Raw genomic sequence first — 6,530 nt, 5'->3', positions numbered from 1 at the left:
GATTTTAGTACAGTGTTTTAAAATTAAAATCCATTACCTTTAAAACACTAAAAGTATTTTTTAAAATCTATATTTTGGGCCAGTTTAGGGATTTCAACTTGTAAAACTGTTTTTCTCAACTCAAGTTAAAGTGGCAGCAGGGGGTAAAACAGAAACAAAAAAACTTCTGATTCAGCATTCTTTTGTTCAATATAAAACAGAGATCCTTGGGGTAAAGTATTATTGCCTGCTGAAGAAGAACTATATTAAATACTAGCTACTCAATTATATGTTGATATTGAAACTGGCTTTGAAGAGTGAAGTGGAATGGCACTTTTAGGCTCTGACATTCTAAGGCATGAATCAAATCAATGCTGAGCAACGAAGTATGTAAGTCGCTGACAGATCTGATCCCCACAAGTGTGAAGACTGAAAGGTGTTTAGTGATTTGATTATAAAAAAGACTTTGAAAACCAGGTCAAAAATGAAGGCAGAAAGGAAATGGGAAATGGGATGCATAAAATAAAAGACCGTGTAAGAAATTACACAGGGAATATTGATTTTGTTTTCGGAGCTACACTTAGGTATTGCCGATTTGAGATAGGCACTGTGCTCCACTCAGTGATTGGTTTAAAGATACAACAATACGTTTTTGTTTTAAATGTTGATTATACATGGAGGAGCTAAATAAATAATGATTTTTCAGCAAAAGCCACTAACTTCTGATAATCTAACATAAAATGTCCCTTGAATCTTTGTTTTTGACTAGCCATTTTGTGAAGAGAACCAAGTAACTTCCAAACTGCATTGCTTCCAAATGCAGTATTTATTCAATGAAACTATTTAATTAATTCAGAGCTTATTTTGAAGTAATTGTATAAATGGTATAATTAAAAGTAACTGTAGTTATACAGTGAGATTTAGTTTACTAAATTGGTATGTTATCAAAGGGTCAATCCATAAATATGATTTTATTTAGATTCTATTGGTCATTTTTTAAATTACCAACTTAAGCAAAATCTAAAAGTAGTTAAAAATGATTCCTACTGCATATGTGTGTAATTTGACTAATTTTAATATTCTGTAGTTTATGGCTCTTTAATTTTTAACAAGATAGCTTTAAAATGTGAATTATAGAGCATAATAATTATAATAGAACTACTAACTTCTAGTTTCTGCTAATAGTTAAGATTATACTTCAAAAATATAATTTAGTGAATTTTTGCTGCATGGTAAGTCAGAAATAGCAGGAAAGTGACTAGTAAACAAAAATAGGGATTGCTATAAGGACTAAACAAATATGGGGGTGTGTGTGTGTGTGTGTGTGTGTGTGTGTGTGTATTCCTAAAATATTACCTGGTTGCTAAGAAATACAAACTAAATGTAAATTTTTAATAATATATGTTATTATTATTAATTGATATGTCCCTACCTTAATAATTTTGAATTGTATTATGTTTATGACATTATAAATTTAATTCTTGTTTTGACATTTTGTTTAATGCCTATCTCTCTCCCTTCCTCTCTCTCCAAATATATGTGGGTAATTTATTATGTTGAGTTATTAGTTCCTCATAAAGTAGACATGAGTAAGATGTCTTTTATGTCTGGAGATGTAGGCATTTTGCCCACACACATGCATGGTAACTGCCTGAACATGAAAGTGTAAGGTCATGAATCTCCCCATTAGTATCCTGATACCGATTCATTGGGTGTAAACATGCATCACTATAGAAATGACATAATATGATGATAATGGTGGCAGATGTTATTACTATTTCTATATCTATGTCATTGTCTGATTTTAGATCCCTTATTATAGTCATTATATTCATATTTTACTAATATTCTATTCCTCATTTTCTTTATTAAAATACTTTATTTCTTAGAGTAGTTTTAACTTTATCCAGCAATTGAAGAGCAAGTAAAAAGAATACTTAAATACCTTTCTTCCTCCCATTTTCCTACAGACAGTTTCCTCTACTGTTAATAATGGCAGACCCTCTGGAGGGGCCACTGCCATGACGCCAGCTGCAGTGGGGGAGGCATGGCCAGGACTATGTACTCCACAGAGCCAATGTGAGCCAGGACAGGCAGAAACCCCGCCCACTTCCAAGTTGGAAGGGTGGGAGCCTCGCCCTCCCAAGAGGGGCTGCAGCCTCCCGGCCGTGGCTGCAGACCTGGGCTTCTCTGCATTCCTGGAGACCCGGGAAGCTCCCCTACCCCCACAGGCTGGGAAGTGCCTGCTCCCCTTACCTGGCCTCTCCCTGCTCCCAGCACCTGCCCTGATTTTTTAGCGAAGTTGTGATGGAGTCCCAGCGCTGTCACAACCCAGCCAGCTGTGCCTGCACTTGGGGCAGCGTTGACACACCAGCACTCTGCTGCCTGGGCACCCTCAGGCTATGGGCGCCTAGGAGCATGGGAGGGAGGCCAAGGCGGGCTGAGGGTTGCTCAACATGAGCCTGCAGGCAACCCTCAGCATAAACAGCCTGGATGCTGTGGGCACCATGGGCAGCCAGTTAATGGCGGTGGGAGGCAGACAGTCTCGTGGGTGGAAAGGGGTCGGTCCCCATTGGAAACCCCACCTTCATGCCAGGGAGGGCTGCGGACCTGGGGCTGGGCTGCCAGTTCCACGAACCAGAGTGAGAACTTATGGTGATTTTTCTGAGCCTACCCATAGCTGCCCATGCTGCCCATGGACCAGTCAGCAGGCATTTCCTCCCCTCTGAAGCCCAGAAAAACCCTGAACTCCGCCAGAGTTGGGCAGATGTTGGGAAAACTTGTCTGCGCTCCTCTTTGCCTCGCTCACCCTCCACTTGTCCACGTACCTCATTCTTACTGGATGCAAGACAAGAACTCAGGACCCGCCAAATGACAGGGCTGAAGGAGCTGTAAAACGAACAAGGCTTAAACACACCCTTTGCTCCCCACGTTGTGGGCGACGAAAAAGAAGAGAGAAGAGCTGTGTTTCTTAGGGGATCCCAGACCTAGGAGTTCCCCAAACCCAGGCCTGCGACACTGTCTTTGGAGCTCTCCAGTTATGGCATCTCCAAGCTTGCAGGAACCACCGTGTTTCCCAGTGCCAGCCGTGGAAGCTTCTTATGGTGCACCTGCTCCAGCCGCAGTCACACAGGTAGCTGATGCCCGTGTCAGGGCCTGTAGCTGCCTGCCCTGCTGCAGCTGGCATGCCTGTCTGTAGACAGGCCAGACCCCATGCTCACTCACTCACACACCCCTCACTGCTCCATGCCTGGCTCACTCTTGGCAGGCATTGGATCCAGGCTGGTAGTATAGCCTGCCAGGCTGAGTGGTCGGAACGAGCCCAGTAGACCCAAGCAAAACTCGGGAAAAGGTACCACTGGCCGCAGAGGTTTCCAGCTGGAAAAGTAACACCCAAGGATCCTGTGACATCTCCATCTTGCGTTCGTTTGTTTCATTTGTTACAACTGATGGGCTAATATTGATAAATAATTTTTAACTAAAGTCTATAGTTCACAAGAGGCTTCCCTCTTTGTGTTGTACAGTCCTATGGGTTTTGGTGAATATGAAATGTCATGTATCCACCATTACACTATCATACAGAATAGTTTCATCACCCCAACATCCTCTTGGCTTCACCTATTTCTCCCTCTTTCATCCTCCTGCAGCCTCTGGCGACCACTGATCTCCTTATTGTCTCTATAAGGTTTTCCAGAAAGTCAGAGAGTTGTAATTATACTGTATATATAGCCTCTTCTAACTGGCTTCTTTCACTTAGCAATATGCACTTAAGTGTCCTCCATATCTTGTTATGGTTTGATAGGTCACTTCTTATCAGGAAAAACAGTCCACTGCATGGATCAACCAGAGTTGGTTTTTGTTTGTTTGTTTGAAACGGAAGCAAATGAAATCCAATGACAAAAAGATAGTCTTCTTAACAAACAGGGAGAAATTTCAATAATGAAAATAGTTCAATATTGACAGTTGGTAAAAACGACAAATCTGGGTAGTTAGTATGTCCATCACTTCAAGGCTTTATTATGTTTATGGTGATAGCTTTCACACTGTCTTGAATTATATAATGCCTTGTTATTAGCTATAGTCACCTTACTGTGGAATAGAACACAAGAAGTTCTTATTCCTATCTAACTGTAACTTTGTACCCTTAACGAATTTCTGTCCATCTTCCCCTTCCCTTTCTCTCCCCACCCTCTGCTAACCACTATTCAATTGTCTGCTTCTATGAGAGCCCACATATGAGAGAGATCATGTGACATTTTTCTTTCTATGCCTGGCTTATGTCACTTAACGTAATGTCCTCTGGGTTTATGCGTGTTACAAATGACAGAATTTTATTTATTTTTATTTATTTATTATTTATTATTATTTTGAGACGGAGACTTGCTCTGTCGCCAGGCTGCAGTGCAGTGGTGCGATCTCGGCTCACTGCAGTCTCCATCTCCCGGGTCTGAGCCACAGAATTTTATTATTTTTATAGCTGTAAGTATCCAATTATCTTATAAACTACATTTTCTTCATCCGTTTAGCCATTAATGGACACTCGAGCTGATTACATCTCTTGGCTATTGTGAATAGCGTTTTTTCACATACTTATTGGCCATTTGTTTATCTTTTTTAGGAAATGTGTATTCAGATTCTTTACTCATTTTTTGTCATATTTGTTTTATCGCTGTTGTTTGTATTTCTAGTATATTCTAGATATTAACCCCTTGTGAAACAAATAGTGTACAAATTTTTTTCCTATTCTGCAGGTTCTCTTCCTTCTATTGATTTTTTCCTCTGCTATACAGATGTGTTTACCTTCAGATGGTCCCATTTGTCAATTTTTGCTTCTGTTACCTGCGCTTTTGAAGTTTTAGCCATAAATTCTTTGCCCAGACCAATATCCTGAAACACCTCCCCTATTATCTCCTAGTAGATTTAGTTTGTGGTATGATATTTAAAACTTTAAAGATTTTCTCTTGCTTTTTATATGGTGAATGATAGGGGTTTAATTTTTTTTCCTAAGCATGTGGATATTCAGTTTTCCCAGCACCATTTTTGTATGTATGTATGTATTTAATTTTAGTTTTTGAGACAGAGTCTCAGTCTATCACCCAGGCTGGAGTGCAGTGGTGCAGTCTTGGCTCACTGAAACTCCCCCACCCCCGACATCCTGGGTTCAAGTGATTCTTCTGGCCTAGCCTCCCAAGTAGCTGAGATTACTGGTACTCACCACCACACCCAGCTGATTTTTGTATTTTTAGTAGAGATGGGTTTCACCATGTTGGCCAGTCAAGTCTTAAACTTCTGACCTCAAGTGATCGGCCCACCTTGGCCTCCCAGAGTGTTGGGATTACAGGCATGAGCTACCATGCTCAGCCCCAGCACCATTTATTAAAGAAACTGTCTTTGTCTGCAATTCACTCTGGGTGGTTAATCCTTCTTTGTGCTCCCAGAGTTTCCCATATAATGTGACTAGAGTCACCTTCCCATCAAAATTCCCAGACTGGTGGAAAGATGGAATATCTACCTCCAACTCCCTCCTCTTAGCTCAGAGATTCTGGGTCTAGGAAAATGCCCTGTGAGTGTTATGATGCCAATGGTAGGAAGTAGCAACTGCAGCTGAAATGACCATTCCTCTTACCTGTTGTGGTTCCTCTCAGTCTTGCAAGAACAGGGCATTTCTTTATTTCCTCTACAAGTTCTGTTGAACTGAAGGAAATATTCTTGTTCTTGAATAGTTTCTAGCTCTATTTTTGTGGTAGAAGTGATGCCCAAAGATGTCATCATGCTTTTGGAGAAAGGTGCAAAACAAATTCAATAAAGAAAAAATTAGGAAAAGAATTGTTATACTTGATAACAAAAGCAATATCAGTAAAAGGCAAAATTTGTAAGTTGCATTTTAAAATTTTAAAAAATAAAACTTGTTCTGTGAAAATCACCATTAAAAGAGTGAAAATCCAAGCTACTGACTGGGAGAAAATGTTTGCTAAGTATGTATTTGTGAAAGGACTAGTATTTAGATTGTATAAAGAACTCTTCTATTTTAACAGTAAGTAAATAGTCTAATTAGAAAATGGGCAAGCAACATAAACAGACATTTCGATGAAGAACACTTGCAGATGGATGGTAAGCACTTTAAAATGTGTTCAATATCACTACCAATTAGGGATATGCAAATTAAAACCATCATGAGATATCATTACATCCTTATCAGAACAGATAAAATTTTAAAGCAATGATAGCCTCAGATGCTGTTGAGGATGAAGAGAAACTGGATTACTCATACATTGCTAACAGGAACATAAAATGATAAAGCCATTTGGCAAACTTTGACTGTTTCTGTAAAACAAAATACACATTTTTCATATGATCTAGCAGTTTGCTCCAGATAAATTAAAACTTACCTTCACATAAAATTCTGTATAAAAATGTTTAAAGCAGTACATTTACTCATTGTATTAGTTTCTTGTTGATGCTGTAACAAATTACCAAAGACCTAGTAGCCTAAAACAACGGAAATTTACTCCATCATACTTCTGGAAGCCAGACTCCGTTACCAGCATCCC

The sequence above is a fragment of the Mandrillus leucophaeus genome, unplaced genomic scaffold (genome assembly GCF_000951045.1).
Source record: "Mandrillus leucophaeus isolate KB7577 unplaced genomic scaffold, Mleu.le_1.0 Scaffold142, whole genome shotgun sequence".
Classification (NCBI taxonomy): Eukaryota; Metazoa; Chordata; class Mammalia; order Primates; family Cercopithecidae; genus Mandrillus; species Mandrillus leucophaeus.
The sequence above is the reverse complement of the archived record's forward strand: the minus strand, read 5'-3'. Positions refer to the sequence as shown.